Below are 9014 nucleotides of genomic sequence, written 5' to 3' on the forward strand. Positions count from 1 at the left end.
AAGATTGAGTAAAACGAACACAATAGAATATACCAAAAGATTGAGTAAAACGAACACAATAGAATATACCAAAAGATTGAGCAAAACAAACGCAATAGAATATACCAAAACATTGAGTAAAACGAACACAATAGAATATACCAAAAGATTGAGTAAAACGAACACAATAGAATATACCAAAAGATTGAGTAAAACGAACACAATAGAATATACCAAAAGATTGAGTAAAACGAACACAATACAACGAAACTAAAAGATTGAGCAAAACAAACGTCACATTTACAAGTCCAGGGGGTTAAATTGGACGAAACGAGTTCAGGAAAACATCTATTTCTCATGACAAGGGAAAATCAGATTATAATTCGACGCTTGCAATTACAGAAAAACGAGATGAGGTAATATCTATTATAGATGAGACTAAATCTAGGTAATCTGCGACACAGGTATGCAGGGGCGGATCCATCCATTTTAAAAAGGGGGGTTCCCAACCCAGGACAAAAAAGGGGGGGGGTTCCAACTATATCTCCCCATTCAAATGCATTGAGCGGCCAAAAGAAGGGCGGTTCCAACCCCCGGACCCCCCTGGATCCGCCAATGGGTATGTTATTACTGTCAACCAATCATCAGGTCGTCCGTACAATATTTGATGAGATAACCAACTTTTCTGTTAAGATCTTGATGTTTTATTTAAGAAATAATTCCTTCATGTCATGCTCTATGCTCATTTTAACATGGGTAGGCATTATATTTGTCGATATTTTACACTGAGCGTTAGCGAGGTGTAAACTGTGGTCAAATATAATGCCTACCCATGTTAAAATGAGCATATGCATGACATGAAGGAATTATTTCGATTCTAATATGACAAATACAATATATTTATAGGTCGAAGCGTACGAAATTACCGTAAGAATGTGTGGCTGTTCCCGTATTATCCCCGAGGAGTCTGTATATTACATTTCATATTTGATAAGTTTAAAAACTACGAGCAGTGCAAATATATGTTGTTTGATATAAAATATATAATAAAAGTTTATGTTAGCTGCTTCAATGTAAATATTTAAAAGGATAACGATGTAAATAACGTTAACATATACAGTATGTCCGTGCGCATGTGTCAAACATATTTTTTGTGCTCATTAGAACACGGCTTTGTTTACAAAGCGTAATAAGGACGTCATATTAGAATCGTTGTTGAAGATCGTACGGTGACCCTTATTTGTTACAACCTTGTCAATTGTTCCTATTTTAAAAAATATGTGTCTCATATGACAAGTTTATCTTAGTTACATGCAGATAACTGAGTCTTAAGGTTGACCTTTTCAAAGTTTTGTTTAAAGTAAATTTTCAATAAACTAAAAAAAACACAAGCTCTTACTAGTGCGCTTTTCAAATCACCTATCATACAAAATATATACACATAAACACAAGTTATATAAACAACACGATTTTGAAGATAAAATTCATGTTAAGATAATATAAATGACATGGTACTTAGATAACAAAGATACCGTAACATACGTGATGACATGGTAGAAAAACAGATGACATGTTTTGATGACATAAACAAGATAGAGGAACAGGTTAGATAGCATAGATGACATGGTAAGATAACATAGACAACATAGTTGACATGAAGAGATAACATAGACAACATAGATGACATGGAAAGATAACACAGACAACAGACATTGTAGTTGACATGAAAAGAAAACATAGACAACATACATGTAGTTGACATGGAGAGATAACATATGTATACAACATAAATGCCACGGAAAGATAACACAGACAACATAGATGCCATATATAATGAAATAGCATAGACAATATAAACGATATGGAAAGATTACAAATAAAACATAGTTGACGTCGTCCATTATGTCGATCGAGGCTGTGAACTAATACAACACCACAGCTAAACTGTTGTCGTACTATCAAAGAACTGTCAAGGGATATTCTTCCTACGTCAAACTTTAAAATTGGAATGCTTTTCTAATTAAGCGGTAAAAACTAAACCTCGAAAGGTTTCCCAGCGTCAAAAATATAGATGTAGACGATAAGCGATCGACTAAGTAAAAGTGTATTGCTAGACAAACTGTTCATCGGTTTAAATTTTTACTGGTTTATGTAAACCGGAAAGGGGAGGGGGTAATTAGGATGATACATGTTGTCCTCCGTTTTTGTTAGTTTGTCCTGACTTTTATTTACATACAATTGTCATCCTGCTTTTTTTATTCAAACACCTGTCCTGACTTTTTTTCCAAATTTCACCCCTCCCTCTCCCTTTATAAAAATCAAATGGTAGCTCGTTAAGGTTACACATCTAAAAAAAACTTAGACAAGATAAAATAGTATGTGTTGTTTTTGTTACATCTAACAAAATTAAGGTACTAGGTTGGTAGGGATTTCGTTTTATTTTACAATTTTTGTCGCATTGAGTCTATGGGAGCAACATTCTGACTTTAATAAAGCTTATTGAAAAATGACAAAAAAAATCTTTAAGGTATGCAATGATTTAGACATAAAAGTAGGATAGATAGGTTAACTGAATCCACACAAAGTTTTATTTGGCCTTAGGTAGGAATTTGGCTGATGTGATAATTTCAAGAACACAATGTAGAACGAGGTGTTGTTAGATCCTTTAAAGTAAAGTGTAAAAACAGGATCTGTGTGCTTTTTGGCACTCAGACTGAAAAAAGGAAGATTGGAATTTACTTAATATGTGGTTCACTTGTAAGGAAATTGACATAGGTACACTTAAAAAAATAAGGTATTTTAAAGTACATACTTTTTAAAAATAAGTAGTTTACAAATTTCGCTCTAGTTGCCACCGTTAATGGGTTTTCGATTGTTGTAGATTTTGATAAAAAATCTTTCTACTAGACAGTATCAGTTTTGATCTTTAAAAGCAGGAAATTGGACTTGTAATTGGTGTTAACTTTTATCGTTTATAACTAGTACTATTACGCGTAAGTTTAACTGTAGTCGAAATGTATATATTTTATACCATCAGAGAAATCATACCGAGTCGACAGTTGAAATACATGTTTCGGCCTCGGTCGTGTTGAAAACTGCACAAGTCAAAATGCATATTCGGCTCTTGCAGGTTATCAATGATATATTTAAGTTGTCAAAATTCATAATATAAAAACATCAAGGGTTGATTTTGGTACAGACCTATGGTCACCTGGAATTTTCCTTTTCAGCAGATTAAACACTTATTCTTGTTTAAGAGGTAATTTGTATTTGCAGGGTTTATCAACAGGCAGTCGTTCACAATGCTGATGTCAAATCAGATGTTTAATGCTTCATATACAGGTTAATTGTTAATTGTTAGTTTTCTCGTTTGAATTGTTTTACATTGTTTTATCGGGGCCTTTTATAGCTGACAATGGGTATGGGATTTGCTCATTGTTGAAGGCCGTTCAGTGACCTATAGTTGTTAATGTCTGTGTCATTTTGGTCTTTTGTGGATATTTGTCTCTTTGGCAATCATACCACATCTTCTTTTTTATACACTCTCAAAACATTTAAATTATTCCATGCAACAATTCTTTGACTTGTCAGAAGTTGGCTTGCGGCAAGACAAAATATTTACTCGTCCTAAATACTTGTGAAATGTTTGCCACTGAGTGTCAACAAGGTATCAATTTATAAATTGTGAAATCTAAATTAAACCGTTTAATGGCACCTCTTTACATTAAAGTATAATTTGAATGTTTTAAAACAATGATATTGTGTCGACAACACACCTCTAAGTTGAAGATACATATTAAAATGTTTATCAGCTTGTAAACTTGTATAAAACATTTATATCCTGACGCACATGTATGCTGTTGTTTTTGTTGTGGTAAACAAATCATTGAGAGTCAACTAAAAATGGTGATTGAAGTTAACCACATTTTATTTTAGGGCAAACTTAAGTTATGGATACGTCATTGTCAAATGTCTATTGTTGGGGAGATTCAAAATACAAGCTGTTTTGTATTTTTTTCTTTCGCAGTGTTGTGTACCACTCATATTCTTTTATATAAAGGATTTAAAGATTCACAAACACGTGAACTAAGGCCGTGTTCACATTGACCTAAATTCGGTGTTGTGTTAGTGTAACTCACACGTAAACTAAACACAATTGCGTTCCCATTGATAAAACTCAATGTTTACATGTAGTTTAAATCATGTTTTATCTACACACAGTCGATAGTCAATGTAGGCCTTGTGTAGGTTAAGTGTACACAAAACTAGGCATGTAGGACATTAGTTTTACCGTGTATATATTTAAGGAGGAAACTATTTTTGAGAGTAAAATTGATATTTTTGATAATTATTAGTATAGTTCTTTACAGAAATTGTTGTCTAAATTTTACAGATTTTTTTTTGTTAAAAAAGATTGACGTACTTTATCAACCCCTGATCAAGACTCAAAGTAGCATCATTTCCGAACCCATAAGACAGCAACCAATTGATTTTCGGGGGGGGGGGGGGGGCTATTACAGTTGAGTATAAAACATAAAGGCAAGGGGGTTGGGGTGGTGAGCTATGGATTTTTTTTTGGAAACAAACAATGTTTCGAGTTTTTGGCCCTGAAAAAAAACATTTGTTTGTTTCTCCCTCAGCTGCCACTATATATAATGCTAAAATTGATTTCGACTTGTCACCAAAATTTGTCCTGAAAAAAATCAATAGCCCACGCCACCTACCCCCCCCCCCCCCCCGCACCCTCCCCAAAAAATGAAGTAAATAGTTGCTGCCTAATTTATTTGAAAAGCTCTTCCCGAATCGACTTGACGTACACAGAAATATTCGCCACTGGTCTTTACTCAAACAACGATTAACGCATAAATGCATGACTAAAAAAAGTGTGAGGTAAATGATATGTTTGTCTAGTATCTCAGATCCGTTAAATAACACTTAAAATAAATTAAAAAAAACGTTACCCTATTCCTTTACCAAATACTCCTTGGAGAAGAAATACCATTTGAAACAAACAGAAAAGATAAAAATGTAGTGATCCCTAACACCTCAATCCTTTTTTTTTCGGCTGTTAGCACGCTGCTGCAGCTAACGTTTGCTAATGCGTAATCGAGACATCTCTAGTATACCCAAACTACTGCAAATTATAAAAATGGCTTTCATAAAGTAGCAACCACTTAACTTAAAAAAAGGGGGAGGGTTATTTTTTTTTATCTGATTCAGATTTGTATTCGCGCGTACGTTTTTATTCCTTTTTTTCCATGCTGGTGATCAAATACTTTTTTTTCAATATTTAACACTATAATGTATGAGGAAACTCTTGATTCAGAATATTTTTTTTATCATCTGTCTGACCATTTTTTTTTTTTTATCAAATTGGGGATCGGAATATTTCCATTCCCACCCCAACCCCCTTTTGAAGTCAAATGGTTGTTTCCTTACCGCTAGAAAAATTGTCCAAACATTTTGAATTCAGTTTTACATCTAAATGACATATAGTTTACAAGTGGGATCAAATCTTATGTACAGGTAGCTAAACAAGGTGTATAGATGTGAACAAATGTAATGTGAAACCAGTGTACACTACACTAAACTAATTGTAAACATGTTTACTCTACACGGCGTTTGGTGTGAACACGGCCTAAGATTATGTAAATCTCAATTAAATTTCGCTTAAACTTCAAAAATAAATAAAATTAGTGTTTGTCATGATTTTAATTAAATTAAAAAAAATAGATGCTATTTTAAAAAATCTTTTTGATATTCACGTGAGTGTGACATGAGATGATTCACGAGAAATCTAATTGAAATCAATATACAGGAATTTCACGTATAAGCTCGTTTGATGTCAAATTCACGCGAGTTACTTGTTAGATTCTTGCGAACCGATCTTGAATGAAATTTCCTTGTGAACGCAGACACAGAAAATAAGGTTATTGAAACATTAAAGTAAGGAAGATTTTTGGATGCTGCATTCTTCAAACTGCAGAAAGCATTTAACCTCATAACTTGAATTAAGATTACACACGTATATGTGTTTGTTGGATCAAAAACCACTTTAGCAGCAATCTAAATAAATCAGTCAAATGGGATAATTTCGCCGCCCACCAACATATCGTCCCTAATAAAATTATTTGGCATGGAAACTCTGTCAAGGTTAGAAGTACTTGGCCTTATCTTAGGACGTCTAAACTTACCACAATCACGTGCTATTTTTGGTTTATAAATACTTACCATACCACCCTTGATACTAATGTACATATAAAATAACATTATATGTAATATATCTATTCCATAAACTGATTTATGGGATGGTTGTTGACATGGTTCCAACATTTGCTTTGATCTGATGCCTGATTATTTGCGGTTTATATATGATGTATATTATGCTCTACTTTACTTTTAGAGTGATTTAAGACCAATCTCGCCAGCCACGCAATGACTACTGTTCCAAGATATTTTGCTAACGATAATCGATTGTCGATAAGACCACATTTGTCAGACTTATCAACGAATTCGTTCCAAGTTTTTTTTGCTATCGATGTAAGAATGTCAAACAATATTTTGGTGGTAAAAGGTACTCATTTAATATATGAATAACAGGCATCAACAATCTAGTAAAAATATATCTATATCCATAAAATAAGAAGATGGGCTTTGATTGCCACATGAATGAGACGAAAGAGGGAAGAAAGATACCAAAGGGACAGTCAAACTCATAAATCTAAAATAAACTGATAACGCCTGGCTAAAATTGAAAAAGACAAACAGACAAACAATAGTACACATGACACAACATAGAAAACTAAAGAATAAGAAACACGAACCCCACCCAAACTAGGGGTGATCTCATGTGCTCCGGAAGGGTAAGCAGATCCTGCTCCAAATATGGCACCCGTCGTGTGGCTTATGTTGTAACACATCCGGTAAATAGTCTAATTCGATAAGTCACATTCATGAAAGGGAAGGGAATTGTAGTTACGACGTAAGGAAAATATCCGATATCATTTGTGAAACGGTTATTCCATAACGGTCAGCCAACTCGTGATTGCGTCAGTAAAATTTATGAAGGGATGATTTCAGCTTCACCATTTGGAACTCTTGGTTTAATAGATTCCTTGTGAGAAGCAACCATCTTTCAAGAAAATCAGGATATGAAATACAAGCACGGGAATATCAATTGGAAAATATATACCCGTATGCAGGTGCTACAGAACTTTCAGGGGCAGATCCAGCCATTTAAAAAAAGGGGGGGGGGGGGTCCTAACCCAGGACAAAAGGGGGGGGGGGGTTCCAATTACATCTCCACTTTCAAATGCATTGATCGTCCAAAAAAAGGGGGGTTCCAACCCCCGTAACCCCCCTCTAGATCCGCGCCTGACTTTACATCAGAGTGCAAACGACGTGGATATAAGCAACTATAGATCGACTATTGTACGAAAAATGTATTACAGGATTAAACTTTCAAATCTGTTCTGTTTATACCGACCTAGTTCTAAAGATAGTATATCATTTACTTATAATGTATATTTCATAAGAACCCGTACTTTTGATTGAATGACAACTGTCGAAAGGCATTCCAAAATGATTGTATTTCTCAATGAAATGTAAAATATATGAATGCACGTGCTTTACAAGACAAAGTTACAACAATGCTTAGGAAAACAATCTAAAAATTAGATATAACTCCTAATGTTGCGGCTTGAATGCTTTAACATCAAAATGATAAGTTCATATAATGGCGTTTTATTTTTGGATACATTTTAAGTCTTATGTTAGCTTTTGTTTATCTGATTGACTGTTTTCTTTTCTAGCGTTAGCGTTGAGAGTCTTTTTATACTTCTGAACCCTCAGTGTGTCCCTTTCCCTCTAATTTTATCTATAGTAGAACGCATGGCCACTATACTATAATTGCCGTGGAAACAACACTCCTGTCAACACATACATATGTATCTACCGATTACTTATAACTTGTTTTTTTTTTCTAGATTAATTTTCATTTTAAAGGTTATCAAGTGCGTTAGATCTAAACATCGAAATAACACAATTTTCATTATAAATTTCAATTTCAATTTCAATTTTACATTTCCTGTCATTTTGAGATATAAGTGATGGTAAACTAATTTGTGTTGTTCTTAAAATCACGATAAAGTCTCGTGTGGACGATAACAAATACGTGGGGTACATTATTTGACAAATGGTATTTCCGATAAATATTGACTGTTTTATTGAGTCCACGCTAACACAGACATCATCATCTAAACTTTAATTCGTCGCTAGGCTCCAAACTGTTGTAAATTACAAAATTTTCAAGAAAAAAATAGCTCACAAACAGGCTTTGAATTTTTTTTTTAAAATGCATGATTCCAAAATGTCGTATGTGAACTTGACCATTTTTGTAAATAGCAGTGAAATAAAATCTTTGACATTTCTGGATTATGCGAGAACTTAAATTATTTTCACAGAAATAAAGAAATGCACAGTAATTTTATTCTTAAAGCAATTATACAACGATTTTAAAGTTTTCATACAACATTTTGGAAGCAAACTTTATCAGCAACTGACATTGGCAATTTTGTAATATGTCTTATTTCAAATGTTTTGATTGGTCTAACTGTATGCTATTTTGTTATACCAAAGATTTCCTCCCGCCTTGACCATTGGGCGTCAAAAAGTATTTTTAGCCAAAAAAAGTCATATACGACATTTTGGAAGCTCATCGACGAATTGCCCAAAGACGTTAAGCTAACAACCAAGCAATCACATAAACACACACTCGAGCCTCGGTCTCGCTTAAAAAGATGTCAGCATTCTTTGATATAGCATTGTGTATTTTTGAAGTTGTTGATATTGTTTAAACTGGTATTAACAAGTAAGTGTCCATTCTGTAATGATTCCCATTGAACATTCTTTTGCGTATCCCCTCGATTAAAGAAAGGCCTCATACATGTATTCATTGGACTTACTCCGAGTGATTGTCGTTACTATGCGTAACTATTTACTTAATTTTTTAACATGCAGGAAATTGGATGTTGATA

The sequence above is a fragment of the Mytilus trossulus genome, chromosome 8, assembly GCF_036588685.1.
Source record: "Mytilus trossulus isolate FHL-02 chromosome 8, PNRI_Mtr1.1.1.hap1, whole genome shotgun sequence".
Taxonomy (NCBI): Eukaryota; Metazoa; Mollusca; class Bivalvia; order Mytilida; family Mytilidae; genus Mytilus; species Mytilus trossulus.